The sequence below is a fragment of the Sorex araneus genome, chromosome 9 (genome assembly GCF_027595985.1).
Source record: "Sorex araneus isolate mSorAra2 chromosome 9, mSorAra2.pri, whole genome shotgun sequence".
Taxonomy (NCBI): Eukaryota; Metazoa; Chordata; class Mammalia; order Eulipotyphla; family Soricidae; genus Sorex; species Sorex araneus.
Genome location: NC_073310.1, coordinates 33,212,694 through 33,227,261, shown reverse-complemented (window position 1 = coordinate 33,227,261; position 14,568 = coordinate 33,212,694). Strand labels below are relative to the sequence as shown.

Here is a 14,568-nt window from a genome sequence, read left to right as displayed (position 1 = left end):
GCGGCCGGGCGGCTTTGCCCAGCGCCCCCGGACCCTGTCTGTCTGCGTGTGTCCGCTTCCCGGTGCGCGAGGGGTCGCGCTGCTGCACTTGGCCCGGCGGGCGCTCGGGCGCTCCTGCGGGTGGCCCAGGGCGCCGTCACGGGGCAGGCCCCGGGCCTGGCCCGGCGCCTGCGGGAATGGGAAGGTGGGGGAATCCCCTCGCGTGGGCCAGGAGACCTGGGTGCCCCTAGGCCGGGTGCTCCCCCACCGGGGCGCTCTGCACTGCGGGGCTGCGTGTGCGCGGGGCCGGGGTGCGCCTTGGGCCCCGTGGGTGCCCTGGGTGTCGCCCGAGGGCTGAAGGAGAGGGGACAGCTTGCCCGGCCTGCCACCCTCCCTCCAGGGGACCGGAGAGGCCGCAGGAGGAAGAGAGCAGGGGCTGCAGGGCAGGCGCACAGGCAGGGCCGGCGGGCCGGGGCAGGCCCAGGGGACCTCCTTCTGCGGGCGGAGCGGGGGCCGGCGGGGGCCCCACTCCACGCACACGCACACGCACACGCACACGCACACGCACACGCAGACACCTGCGCACACGCACGCGCACACACACATAGAGACACCCACACACAGAGACACAACCAGAGATTCACACACAGGCACCATCAGGCCCACGCACGCACACACAAACACACACAGGCACACACACAGGCGCACGCACACAGCCCGGGCGACGTCCCTGCGGGAGGTGTCCCGCCCCGGGGTCCTCGGAGGAGGATGCCCCAGGAGGCTGCCGGTTGCGGGGCCCTGCCCCGGCCCTCCCCAGGCACAAGGCCCAGGGGCTGAGGCGGGGGTCGGGGCCCGGGGTGCACGGTCCGGGTGAGGAGCTGCCGGTGGGGTGGGATGGCTGGGCCGCAGGCCTCAGGCGAGCGGCACCACGGGGGTGGTGGCCCGGGAGGGGCCGGGGCACCTGGGCCGCAGGGGGCCGCAGGCGAAGGGCAGGACCAAGGCCAGGGGCCGGGGCCCTCCCCCGCGCCAAGGCAGAGGCCAGGGGGAGAAAATGAAAGACAGGAAGGCCCCCCCCGCCCCCCACGCCCGCAAAAGGCCTACAGCACCCGGTATTCCCAGGCGGTCTCCCATCCAAGTACTAACCAGGCCCGACCCTGCTTAGCTTCCGAGATCAGACGAGATCGGGCGCGTTCAGGGTGGTATGGCCGTAGACGGAGGCGTGGCTCTCCGCCGCCCTCAAGAAGCCCGGCCGCCCACCGGGCCTCCCTGCGCAGCTCGGCCCGCCTGCCACGGGATCCGCGCGGGAAAGGCCACCCGGGCGGGGGGGGGCGCCCGGCACCGCCCGCCAGCCAGCCTCCTCCAAGGGCGTGCGTGTGAGCCCGAGAGCCGGACACCCGCCCCCAGACGGACACACGGACACGCACACACGCACGCCGGCCGGGGCGCACCGCCCCGGCGCCCCGGCGCCCCCGCCTCCCCCCGGACCGCGTCGGGCCGCCTGCGCTCGGCCCCCAGGGGCGCACGGGGCACCGGGCCGCTTGTCTCTGCAGCGGTTCTGGGCGCAGGTGCGCGCGGCGCGGGGGCCGGGGGGCCGGGGGCGGCGTGGGGGCGTGGGCCGCGGCCGGGGAAGGCCCGCGGCCGGGCGGCTTTGCCCAGCGCCCCCGGACCCTGTCTGTCTGCGTGTGTCCGCTTCCCGGTGCGCGAGGGGTCGCGCTGCTGCACTTGGCCCGGCGGGCGCTCGGGCGCTCCTGCGGGTGGCCCAGGGCGCCGTCACGGGGCAGGCCCCGGGCCTGGCCCGGCGCCTGCGGGAATGGGAAGGTGGGGGAATCCCCTCGCGTGGGCCAGGAGACCTGGGTGCCCCTTGGCCGGGTGCTCCCCCACCGGGGCGCTCTGCACTGCGGGGCTGCGTGTGCGCGGGGCCGGGGTGCGCCTTGGGCCCCGTGGGTGCCCTGGGTGTCGCCCGAGGGCTGAAGGAGAGGGGACAGCTTGCCCGGCCTGCCACCCTCCCTCCAGGGGACCGGAGAGGCCGCAGGAGGAAGAGAGCAGGGGCTGCAGGGCAGGCGCACAGGCAGGGCCGGCGGGCCGGGGCAGGCCCAGGGGACCTCCTTCTGCGGGCGGAGCGGGGGCCGGCGGGGGCCCCACTCCACGCACACGCACACGCACACGCACACGCACACGCAGACACCTGCGCACACGCACGCGCACACACACATAGAGACACCCACACACAGAGACACACCCAGAGACTCACACACAGGCACCATCAGGCCCACGCACGCACACACAAACACACACAGGCACACACACAGGCGCACGCACACAGCCCGGGCGACGTCCCTGCGGGAGGTGTCCCGCCCCGGGGTCCTCGGAGGAGGATGCCCCAGGAGGCTGCCGGTTGCAGGGCCCTGCCCCGGCCCTCCCCAGGCACAAGGCCCAGGGGCTGAGGCGGGGGTCGGGGCCCGGGGTGCACGGTCCGGGTGAGGAGCTGCCGGTGGGGTGGGATGGCTGGGCCGCAGGCCTCAGGCGAGCGGCACCACGGGGGTGGTGGCCCGGGAGGGGCCGGGGCACCTGGGCCGCAGGGGGCCGCAGGCGAAGGGCAGGACCAAGGCCAGGGGCCGGGGCCCTCCCCCGCGCCAAGGCAGAGGCCAGGGGGAGAAAATGAAAGACAGGAAGGCCCCCCCCCGCCCCCCACGCCCGCAAAAGGCCTACAGCACCCGGTATTCCCAGGCGGTCTCCCATCCAAGTACTAACCAGGCCCGACCCTGCTTAGCTTCCGAGATCAGACGAGATCGGGCGCGTTCAGGGTGGTATGGCCGTAGACGGAGGCGTGGCTCTCCGCCGCCCTCAAGAAGCCCGGCCGCCCACCGGGCCTCCCTGCGCAGCTCGGCCCGCCTGCCACGGGATCCGCGCGGGAAAGGCCACCCGGGCGGGGGGGGGGCGCCCGGCACCGCCCGCCAGCCAGCCTCCTCCAAGGGCGTGCGTGTGAGCCCGAGAGCCGGACACCCGCCCCCAGACGGACACACGGACACGCACACACGCACGCCGGCCGGGGCGCACCGCCCCGGCGCCCCGGCGCCCCCGCCTCCCCCCGGACCGCGTCGGGCCGCCTGCGCTCGGCCCCCAGGGGCGCACGGGGCACCGGGCCGCTTGTCTCTGCAGCGGTTCTGGGCGCAGGTGCGCGCGGCGCGGGGGCCGGGGGGCCGGGGGCGGCGTGGGGGCGTGGGCCGCGGCCGGGGAAGGCCCGCGGCCGGGCGGCTTTGCCCAGCGCCCCCGGACCCTGTCTGTCTGCGTGTGTCCGCTTCCCGGTGCGCGAGGGGTCGCGCTGCTGCACTTGGCCCGGCGGGCGCTCGGGCGCTCCTGCGGGTGGCCCAGGGCGCCGTCACGGGGCAGGCCCCGGGCCTGGCCCGGCGCCTGCGGGAATGGGAAGGTGGGGGAATCCCCTCGCGTGGGCCAGGAGACCTGGGTGCCCCTAGGCCGGGTGCTCCCCCACCGGGGCGCTCTGCACTGCGGGGCTGCGTGTGCGCGGGGCCGGGGTGCGCCTTGGGCCCCGTGGGTGCCCTGGGTGTCGCCCGAGGGCTGAAGGAGAGGGGACAGCTTGCCCGGCCTGCCACCCTCCCTCCAGGGGACCGGAGAGGCCGCAGGAGGAAGAGAGCAGGGGCTGCAGGGCAGGCGCACAGGCAGGGCCGGCGGGCCGGGGCAGGCCCAGGGGACCTCCTTCTGCGGGCGGAGCGGGGGCCGGCGGGGGCCCCACTCCACGCACACGCACACGCACACGCACACGCACACGCAGACACCTGCGCACACGCACGCGCACACACACATAGAGACACCCACACACAGAGACACACCCAGAGACTCACACACAGGCACCATCAGGCCCACGCACGCACACACAAACACACACAGGCACACACACAGGCGCACGCACACAGCCCGGGCGACGTCCCTGCGGGAGGTGTCCCGCCCCGGGGTCCTCGGAGGAGGATGCCCCAGGAGGCTGCCGGTTGCGGGGCCCTGCCCCGGCCCTCCCCAGGCACAAGGCCCAGGGGCTGAGGCGGGGGTCGGGGCCCGGGGTGCACGGTCCGGGTGAGGAGCTGCCGGTGGGGTGGGATGGCTGGGCCGCAGGCCTCAGGCGAGCGGCACCACGGGGGTGGTGGCCCGGGAGGGGCCGGGCACCTGGGTCGCGGGGGGCCGCAGGCGAAGGGCAGGACCAAGGCCAGGGGCCGGGGCCCTCCCCCGCGCCAAGGCAGAGGCCAGGGGGAGAAAATGAAAGACAGGAAGGCCCCCCCCGCCCCCCACGCCCGCAAAAGGCCTACAGCACCCGGTATTCCCAGGCGGTCTCCCATCCAAGTACTAACCAGGCCCGACCCTGCTTAGCTTCCGAGATCAGACGAGATCGGGCGCGTTCAGGGTGGTATGGCCGTAGACGGAGGCGTGGCTCTCCGCCGCCCTCAAGAAGCCCGGCCGCCCACCGGGCCTCCCTGCGCAGCTCGGCCCGCCTGCCACGGGATCCGCGCGGGAAAGGCCACCCGGGCGGGGGGGCGCCCGGCACCGCCCGCCAGCCAGCCTCCTCCAAGGGCGTGCGTGTGAGCCCGAGAGCCGGACACCCGCCCCCAGACGGACACACGGACACGCACACACGCACGCCGGCCGGGGCGCACCGCCCCGGCGCCCCGGCGCCCCCGCCTCCCCCCGGACCGCGTCGGGCCGCCTGCGCTCGGCCCCCAGGGGCGCACGGGGCACCGGGCCGCTTGTCTCTGCAGCGGTTCTGGGCGCAGGTGCGCGCGGCGCGGGGGCCGGGGGGCCGGGGGCGGCGTGGGGGCGTGGGCCGCGGCCGGGGAAGGCCCGCGGCCGGGCGGCTTTGCCCAGCGCCCCCGGACCCTGTCTGTCTGCGTGTGTCCGCTTCCCGGTGCGCGAGGGGTCGCGCTGCTGCACTTGGCCCGGCGGGCGCTCGGGCGCTCCTGCGGGTGGCCCAGGGCGCCGTCACGGGGCAGGCCCCGGGCCTGGCCCGGCGCCTGCGGGAATGGGAAGGTGGGGGAATCCCCTCGCGTGGGCCAGGAGACCTGGGTGCCCCTAGGCCGGGTGCTCCCCCACCGGGGCGCTCTGCACTGCGGGGCTGCGTGTGCGCGGGGCCGGGGTGCGCCTTGGGCCCCGTGGGTGCCCTGGGTGTCGCCCGAGGGCTGAAGGAGAGGGGACAGCTTGCCCGGCCTGCCACCCTCCCTCCAGGGGACCGGAGAGGCCGCAGGAGGAAGAGAGCAGGGGCTGCAGGGCAGGCGCACAGGCAGGGCCGGCGGGCCGGGGCAGGCCCAGGGGACCTCCTTCTGCGGGCGGAGCGGGGGCCGGCGGGGGCCCCACTCCACGCACACGCACACGCACACGCACACGCACACGCAGACACCTGCGCACACGCACGCGCACACACACATAGAGACACCCACACACAGAGACACACCCAGAGACTCACACACAGGCACCATCAGGCCCACGCACGCACACACAAACACACACAGGCACACACACAGGCGCACGCACACAGCCCGGGCGACGTCCCTGCGGGAGGTGTCCCGCCCCGGGGTCCTCGGAGGAGGATGCCCCAGGAGGCTGCCGGTTGCGGGGCCCTGCCCCGGCCCTCCCCAGGCACAAGGCCCAGGGGCTGAGGCGGGGGTCGGGGCCCGGGGTGCACGGTCCGGGTGAGGAGCTGCCGGTGGGGTGGGATGGCTGGGCCGCAGGCCTCAGGCGAGCGGCACCACGGGGGTGGTGGCCCGGGAGGGGCCGGGGCACCTGGGTCGCGGGGGGCCGCAGGCGAAGGGCAGGACCAAGGCCAGGGGCCGGGGCCCTCCCCCGCGCCAAGGCAGAGGCCAGGGGGAGAAAATGAAAGACAGGAAGGCCCCCCCCCCGCCCCCCACGCCCGCAAAAGGCCTACAGCACCCGGTATTCCCAGGCGGTCTCCCATCCAAGTACTAACCAGGCCCGACCCTGCTTAGCTTCCGAGATCAGGGCGCGTTCAGGGTGGTATGGCCATAGACGGAGGCGTGGCTCTCCGCCGCCCTCAAGAAGCCCGGCCGCCCACCGGGCCTCCCTGCGCAGCTCGGCCCGCCTGCCACGGGATCCGCGCGGGAAAGGCCACCCGGGCGGGGGGGGGGGGGGGGGGCGCCCGGCACCGCCCGCCAGCCAGCCTCCTCCAAGGGCGTGCGTGTGAGCCCGAGAGCCGGACACCCGCCCCCAGACGGACACACGGACACGCACACACGCACGCCGGCCGGGGCGCACCGCCCCGGCGCCCCGGCGCCCCCGCCTCCCCCCGGACCGCGTCGGGCCGCCTGCGCTCGGCCCCCAGGGGCGCACGGGGCACCGGGCCGCTTGTCTCTGCAGCGGTTCTGGGCGCAGGTGCGCGCGGCGCGGGGGCCGGGGGGCCGGGGGCGGCGTGGGGGCGTGGGCCGCGGCCGGGGAAGGCCCGCGGCCGGGCGGCTTTGCCCAGCGCCCCCGGACCCTGTCTGTCTGCGTGTGTCCGCTTCCCGGTGCGCGAGGGGTCGCGCTGCTGCACTTGGCCCGGCGGGCGCTCGGGCGCTCCTGCGGGTGGCCCAGGGCGCCGTCACGGGGCAGGCCCCGGGCCTGGCCCGGCGCCTGCGGGAATGGGAAGGTGGGGGAATCCCCTCGCGTGGGCCAGGAGACCTGGGTGCCCCTTGGCCGGGTGCTCCCCCACCGGGGCGCTCTGCACTGCGGGGCTGCGTGTGCGCGGGGCCGGGGTGCGCCTTGGGCCCCGTGGGTGCCCTGGGTGTCGCCCGAGGGCTGAAGGAGAGGGGACAGCTTGCCCGGCCTGCCACCCTCCCTCCAGGGGACCGGAGAGGCCACAGGAGGAAGAGAGCAGGGGCTGCAGGGCAGGCGCACAGGCAGGGCCGGCGGGCCGGGGCAGGCCCAGGGGACCTCCTTCTGCGGGCGGAGCGGGGGCCGGCGGGGGCCCCACTCCACGCACACGCACACGCACACGCACACGCACACGCACACGCAGACACCTGCGCACACGCACGCGCACACACACATAGAGACACCCACACACAGAGACACACCCAGAGACTCACACACAGGCACCATCATGTCCACGCACGCACACACAAACACACACAGGCACACACACAGGCGCACGCACACAGCCCGGGCGACGTCCCTGCAGGAGGTGTCCCGCCCCGGGGTCCTCGGAGGAGGATGCCCCAGGAGGCTGCCGGTTGCGGGGCCCTGCCCCGGCCCTCCCCAGGCACAAGGCCCAGGGGCTGAGGCGGGGGTCGGGGCCCGGGGTGCACGGTCCGGGTGAGGAGCTGCCGGTGGGGTGGGATGGCTGGGCCGCAGGCCTCAGGCGAGCGGCACCACGGGGGTGGTGGCCCGGGAGGGGCCGGGCACCTGGGTCGCGGGGGGCCGCAGGCGAAGGGCAGGACCAAGGCCAGGGGCCGGGGCCCTCCCCCGCGCCAAGGCAGAGGCCAGGGGGAGAAAATGAAAGACAGGAAGGCCCCCCCCGCCCCCCACGCCCGCAAAAGGCCTACAGCACCCGGTATTCCCAGGCGGTCTCCCATCCAAGTACTAACCAGGCCCGACCCTGCTTAGCTTCCGAGATCAGACGAGATCGGGCGCGTTCAGGGTGGTATGGCCGTAGACGGAGGCGTGGCTCTCCGCCGCCCTCAAGAAGCCCGGCCGCCCACCGGGCCTCCCTGCGCAGCTCGGCCCGCCTGCCACGGGATCCGCGCGGGAAAGGCCACCCGGGCGGGGGGGGGCGCCCGGCACCGCCCGCCAGCCAGCCTCCTCCAAGGGCGTGCGTGTGAGCCCGAGAGCCGGACACCCGCCCCCAGACGGACACACGGACACGCACACACGCACGCCGGCCGGGGCGCACCGCCCCGGCGCCCCGGCGCCCCCGCCTCCCCCCGGACCGCGTCGGGCCGCCTGCGCTCGGCCCCCAGGGGCGCACGGGGCACCGGGCCGCTTGTCTCTGCAGCGGTTCTGGGCGCAGGTGCGCGCGGCGCGGGGGCCGGGGGGCCGGGGGCGGCGTGGGGGCGTGGGCCGCGGCCGGGGAAGGCCCGCGGCCGGGCGGCTTTGCCCAGCGCCCCCGGACCCTGTCTGTCTGCGTGTGTCCGCTTCCCGGTGCGCGAGGGGTCGCGCTGCTGCACTTGGCCCGGCGGGCGCTCGGGCGCTCCTGCGGGTGGCCCAGGGCGCCGTCACGGGGCAGGCCCCGGGCCTGGCCCGGCGCCTGCGGGAATGGGAAGGTGGGGGAATCCCCTCGCGTGGGCCAGGAGACCTGGGTGCCCCTTGGCCGGGTGCTCCCCCACCGGGGCGCTCTGCACTGCGGGGCTGCGTGTGCGCGGGGCCGGGGTGCGCCTTGGGCCCCGTGGGTGCCCTGGGTGTCGCCCGAGGGCTGAAGGAGAGGGGACAGCTTGCCCGGCCTGCCACCCTCCCTCCAGGGGACCGGAGAGGCCGCAGGAGGAAGAGAGCAGGGGCTGCAGGGCAGGCGCACAGGCAGGGCCGGCGGGCCGGGGCAGGCCCAGGGGACCTCCTTCTGCGGGCGGAGCGGGGGCCGGCGGGGGCCCCACTCCACGCACACGCACACGCACACGCACACGCAGACACCTGCGCACACGCACGCGCACACACACATAGAGACACCCACACACAGAGACACACCCAGAGACTCACACACAGGCACCATCAGGCCCACGCACGCACACACAAACACACACAGGCACACACACAGGCGCACGCACACAGCCCGGGCGACGTCCCTGCGGGAGGTGTCCCGCCCCGGGGTCCTCGGAGGAGGATGCCCCAGGAGGCTGCCGGTTGCGGGGCCCTGCCCCGGCCCTCCCCAGGCACAAGGCCCAGGGGCTGAGGCGGGGGTCGGGGCCCGGGGTGCACGGTCCGGGTGAGGAGCTGCTGGTGGGGTGGGATGGCTGGGCCGCAGGCCTCAGGCGAGCGGCACCACGGGGGTGGTGGCCCAAAGGAGGGGCCGGGGCACCTGGGTCGCGGGGGGCCGCAGGCGAAGGGCAGGACGGAGGCCAGGGGCCGTGGCCCTCCCCCGCGCCAAGGCAGAGGCCAGGGGGAGAAAATGAAAGACAGGAAGGCCCCCCCTCCCGCAAAAGGCCTACAGCAACCGGTATTCCCAGGCGGTCTCCCATCCAAGTACTAACCACGCCCGACCCTGCTTAGCTTCCGAGATCAGACGAGATCGGGCGAGTTCAGGGTGGTATGGCCTTAGAGGGAGGCGCGGCTCTCCGCTGCCCTCAAGAAGCCAGGCCGCCCGTGCCCACCCCGCGGTGAGGAGCTATAGTGGCCCCCCTGGCTATTGACTTGCTTGCCTGGATGTGAGCCATCTTTCCTTCCTGTCTCTGCTGCAATGGCCGACTGACATATTCCGAAAAGTCCTGTGGTTGCATTGTGTTTCAGAATGTCTTTTAGTATTAACAATAACTCATGTTCATTCTTTATTAATTGGTTCCTTGACTGGAATTCAAATACACAGTGATTAATGAAAAGAAATTGTTATTTTTCTTGTTTGTATTATAAAACTTTTCATTTGTTTATAAACTCCTTAATAAATACTTTTCATTTTCCCACTTCGATATTTACGAAAGTTTACTGAAGGTTTTGACAACATTTCATTGTAAATTTGTTTTCTTACACTAACTTTTGTTCCTTATGGAAAATTGTTATTAAATCATGTCACAATATTGTTCGATCTAAGAAAGTGTTTTGTGTGATGAATTTCAGTGGTTACATAGGTGAAGGTGAATAGAAATAATGTAAATAGATATTTTTTGCATTCTTTATTTATTTTTGGTTTTAGGGCCACAGGGTGCAAAGTGTATAGGTTAATCCTCGGTACTGCACTCAGGCATTTCTATATCAGTGCTGTCGGATCATATGGGATGCTGTGAATCTATCCCGGGTTTGCTGCATACAAGGAAAATGCCCTACCCAGTGTGCTGTCGCTGCAGTACCTTAATTTTTATTTTGAATAAAATTCTCATCTATATTCATTATTAATTTTACCTCTGACTGTGTGTGATACCAGTATCTGAGCAGGCCTTTTGTTTATTTGTTTTTGTGCCAGGGATCACTCCTGGTTGTGCTTTCTCCACCATATGTGGTTTTATAGATTTGAATTCATTCCAGGTGGAAGAATGTAACACACCTATCTCAAACCCTGGGTATTTTTTTTTTTTTTAAGTATTTAGGTTACCTCTGACTGGGGGTTACTTTTGGTTCTACAGTTAGTAATTCATCAGTTAGGGATGCTGGGATGAAAACTGGTTTGGCCACATTCATGGGACATCCTACCCATTGTATTATTGCTTTGGTCACTACAACATCACTTTTTGAGACTACAGTCTGACTTTTTTATTCTAACAGATATTTATGAAAAATCTGCCTTTCCTTACTTATCTGATTATTAGCATATTAAGTTCTTTTTATTTTTGTTTTGTTTTTGGGCCACATGTAGCTGTGTTCAAGGCTTACTCCTAGCTCTGTTCAGGGATCACTCTGTTGAAGAGTTCAGGGATCACTCCTGGCAGGCTCAGGAATCAAACCTGGCCTTGGCCATTTGCAAGGCTAGCACCCTATCCACTGTATTATTGCTCCCACCCCACCAGTATTGAGGTCTTAAAACTAACTAACACTATATCACTGTCATCTCGTTGCTCATCAATTTGCTCGAGCAGGCACCAAGTAATATCTCCGTTGTGATACTTGTTACTGGTTTTGGCATATCAAATACAACACGGATGGATAGCTTGCCAGGAAACTTTGAGCACAGTAGACTTTCTAGAAGGCAGGTCATTCTAGGTAAATCTTTTATTTTATTTATTTATTTTATTTTGCTTTTTGGGTCACACCTGGCAACCCACAGTGGTTACTCCTGGCTCTGCACTCAGGAACTACCCCTGTCAGTGCACAGTGGACCATATGGGATGCTGGGAATCGAATCCAGGTCAACCAAGTGCAAGGTAAACGTCCTACCCGCTGTGCTATTGCTCCAGCCCCACTAGGCAAATATTTTAGTTTCATCCCAGTACTGAAAGACATAGAGCATATGTGTAAGATATACAATCGTTAATCATCCTTCTTGGCTTCTCAAAACTCACAAATACAACAAAAACTCGGTTTAAGATTACTGTTTCTTCTCATTGAAGAACATAGAGCCATTCTCCCATCTCACATTTTCTTCTAAGGTTGTTCAAAAATTACACAACATATAAACAGATACAACATATATAATTTGGAGTTGACTGATATTGGAACTTAGGCCAAGTTTTAGACCAACAGTTGAGTTAGTTTGGGTATATCGTTTCTCTCTTATTATTATATACAATGTGTACATCAAAAACAAAATACTATAGTTGTTTCTATTATTACTGATAGAAGGGAAATTGTTAGAGATATCAGTAAAGGTTCACTAGAAGCAAATGATAAGCAACTAATATCTTCTTGATTCTTGGGGAGCTGGAGTGATAGCACAGCGGGTAGGGCATTTGCCTTGCACTCGGCTGACCCAGGTTCGATTCCCAGCATCCCATATGGTCCCCTGAGCACTGCCAGGGGTAATTCCTGAGTGCAGAACCAGGAGTGATCCCTGTGCATCGCAGGGTGTGACTCAAAAAGAAAAAACAAACAAAAGACAACCTTGGGGATTGGAGACAGTATAAAGAATAGGGCACTTGCCTTGCATGCAGCAGTTCTATCCCCAGCATTGCATACATCCACCAAGAACTGCCAGGAATAATTCTTTTTTTTTTTTTTTTTTGCTTTTTGGGTCACACCCAGCGATGCTCAGGGGTTACTCCTGACTTTGCACTCAGGAATTACTCCTGGCAGTGCTTGGGGGACCATATGGGATGCTGGGGATCGAACCCGGGTCGGCCGCTTGCAAGGCAAACGCCCTACCCACTGTGCTATCGCTCCGGCCCCTGCCAGGAATAATTCTTGAGTGTAGAGCCAAGTGCATCAATGGGTCTGGCCCACCCTCCAAAAAACCCATCCAAAAACAGACAGCCTAAAAACAGAGATAGCTTAAGGGTACACAGACTCTGAAGAAGAGCCAGTAGTTAGGAAACCTGGTAACAGAAAGACTCTGCTACAATCCACTGAGCCTGTCAAAGAGTTAGTATCTTCCAGGCCTGCAGTCTTATCTCGCTGGGCCATGGGGTGCCGTTACCTGTTGAGCTTGTCTCTGTAGTCCATGCCCTTTTCCTTGAGCCTGATCTTCCACTGTAGTTTCATTAAATACGTGTGGCTCCTACCAAGAGTCTCTCAGTGTATACCCTCACATGACATTGTTTCTTAGCTGGGAGATCAAGTTCCAGACCTTCACCTCAAAGCCTACAGGCTAAAAAGTGCCTCAATAATAGTTAAATTAAGTGAAGTTCATACTCAGTTCAATCAATTTAATCAATGGCTGAATAAATAGCAGTACTCCTACATTAAAAAAAAGTTAAATTAAAAAAAAAATAGAAAAGAACTGCCACTCCCCTGGGCTTCTCACAGGCTCCTGAGCCCAATATAGTCTTCTAAATAAACCAACGTTCCCAGATGTGAAGTTCTGCAGTTTGAATGCTTTCAGCTCGGAATTACTGAAATTCTTTTTTTTTTCTTTTTGGGTCACACCTGGCATTGCACAGGGGTTACTCCTGGCTCATGCACTCAGGAATTATTCCTGGCGGTGCTCGAGGGACCATATGGGATACTGCGGATCGAACCTGGGTCGGCCGCGTGCAAGGCAAACCCCCTACCCGCTGTGCTATCGCTCCAGCCCGGAATTACTGAAATTCTCAACAGCAGTATGTGTACAGATGGCTTAAGAGCAGTATGTGTACAACCATGGAGGTGTCTTAGCATGTGCATGTAGAGGTGGAGAGTCAAAGGTCCTTAGAAAAGAGGGCAGATGGGGGCAGGTAAAGTGAAAGCTTATGGAGTCAACATTCCACCTGGTGTCCAGTCAGTGGACAAAGGGAACCAACTTAGTTTCATATATTTGGGGAAATCTGGCAAATGCAACATCTGTTTAGAGCTGTAGTGGAGATGCCCTAGACTCTGGCACACCCAGAGACCACTCCACTGTCAAGTTCACAGCTGTGCCTTGCCAGGAGGATGGTGCTCTGTTATTACCAGTTCAGCTTATATCTGTTGTCCATGTTCCAGTCACTGAGATGAATCAGCTGTTGCAGTTTCCTGAATTCATTCATGATACTGCTGTCTGCATGCTGTTAAGATCACTCACTTGCAGTGTACACTATCGAATGCCATCATCTCTCAGCTGCGTAATTAAATTCCAGATATTTAATTCAGAGTCTACAAAATTCAATATACCTCAATTAAAGTTAGATTTTAAATAAAAGAGGCTAGAGAGAGACTATGGAGGGAGGGTGCTTGCCTGTACATGGCTAACCAGGGTTCAATCACTCATACCCCAAGTGGTACCCTGAGCCACATCAGGAGTGCAGAACCAGGAGTAAGCCTGTGCACTGCTTGGTGAGGCCAAGAGGCAAACAAACAAAAAATGTCTCAATCCTTGTATTCTTTTATGGGTTTGTGCCACACCCAGTGGTGCTGAAGGACTATTCTTGAATCTATGCTCTTTTTTTCTTTTTTAAATTTTTAAAATTTTATTGAATCACCGTGAGATAGTTACAAGCTTTCATGTTTGGGTTACAATCTCACAATGATCAAACACCCATCCCTCCACCAGTGCACACTCCCCACCACCAATATCCTGGGTATACCCCCCCTTTTTCCACCCTCCCCTGCCTCTAAGGCAGACAATATTACCCATACTCTCTCTCTACTTTTGGGCATTATAGCTTGCAACACAGACACTGAGAGGTCATCATGTTTGGTCATTATCTACTTTTGGTACGCATCTCCCATCCCAAGTTCCTCTAGCCATTATTTTCTTGGTGATCCCTTCTCTATTCCATCTGCCTTCTCCCCTCCGCTCATGAAGCAGTCTTCCAGCTATGGGGCAATCCCCCTGGCCCTTGTATCTACGGTCCTTGGGTGTCAGCCTCATGTGATGCTACCCTACACTCCACAAATGACTGCAGTCCCTCTATGTCTGTCCCTCTCTTTCTGACTCATTTCACTTAGCATGATACTCTCCATGTTTATCCATTTATAAACAAATTTCATGACTTCATCTCTCCTAACAGCTGCATAGTATTCCACTGTGTAGATGTACCAAAGTTTCTTTAACCAGTCATCTGTTTTAGGGCACTCGGGTTGTTTCCATATTTTCGCTACTGTGAACAGTACTGCAATGAATATATAGGTACAGATATCACTTCTACTGTGCTCTTTTGCATCCTCGGGATATATTCCCAGAAGTGGTATTGCGGGGTCATATGGAAGCTCAATTTCTAGTTTTTGAAGGACTGTCCATATTGTTTTCCAGAAAGGCTGGACCAGTCGGCATTCCCACCAAAGTGAAGGAGCGTCCCTTTTTCCCCACATCCACGCCAGCACCGGTTGGTTTTGTTCTTTTGAATGTGTGCCAGTCTCTGTGGTGTGAGATGATATCTCATTGTTGTTTTGATTTGCATCTCCCTGATGACT

General features: G+C 63.6%; 4 non-coding genes and 2 pseudogenes across 4 annotated transcripts; all 6 read right to left on the bottom strand.

Moving 5' to 3' along the window:
* Positions 1–1,073: 1,073 nt before the first annotated feature.
* LOC129398857 (5S ribosomal RNA) lies at positions 1,074–1,192 on the bottom strand. Its single transcript, XR_008626734.1, has one exon. It is a non-coding gene; the product is annotated as a 5S ribosomal RNA (ribosomal RNA).
* A 1,489-nt stretch (positions 1,193–2,681) lies between these two features.
* LOC129398846 (5S ribosomal RNA) lies at positions 2,682–2,800 on the bottom strand. Its single transcript, XR_008626723.1, has one exon. It is a non-coding gene; the product is annotated as a 5S ribosomal RNA (ribosomal RNA).
* A 1,488-nt stretch (positions 2,801–4,288) lies between these two features.
* Positions 4,289–4,407, bottom strand: LOC129398835 (5S ribosomal RNA). Its single transcript, XR_008626712.1, has one exon. It is a non-coding gene; the product is annotated as a 5S ribosomal RNA (ribosomal RNA).
* A 1,488-nt stretch (positions 4,408–5,895) lies between these two features.
* Positions 5,896–6,005, bottom strand: LOC129398914 (5S ribosomal RNA; annotated as a pseudogene).
* A 1,502-nt stretch (positions 6,006–7,507) lies between these two features.
* LOC129398824 (5S ribosomal RNA) lies at positions 7,508–7,626 on the bottom strand. Its single transcript, XR_008626701.1, has one exon. It is a non-coding gene; the product is annotated as a 5S ribosomal RNA (ribosomal RNA).
* A 1,474-nt stretch (positions 7,627–9,100) lies between these two features.
* LOC129398913 (5S ribosomal RNA) lies at positions 9,101–9,219 on the bottom strand (annotated as a pseudogene).
* Between the last annotated feature and the right edge of the window lie 5,349 nt (positions 9,220–14,568).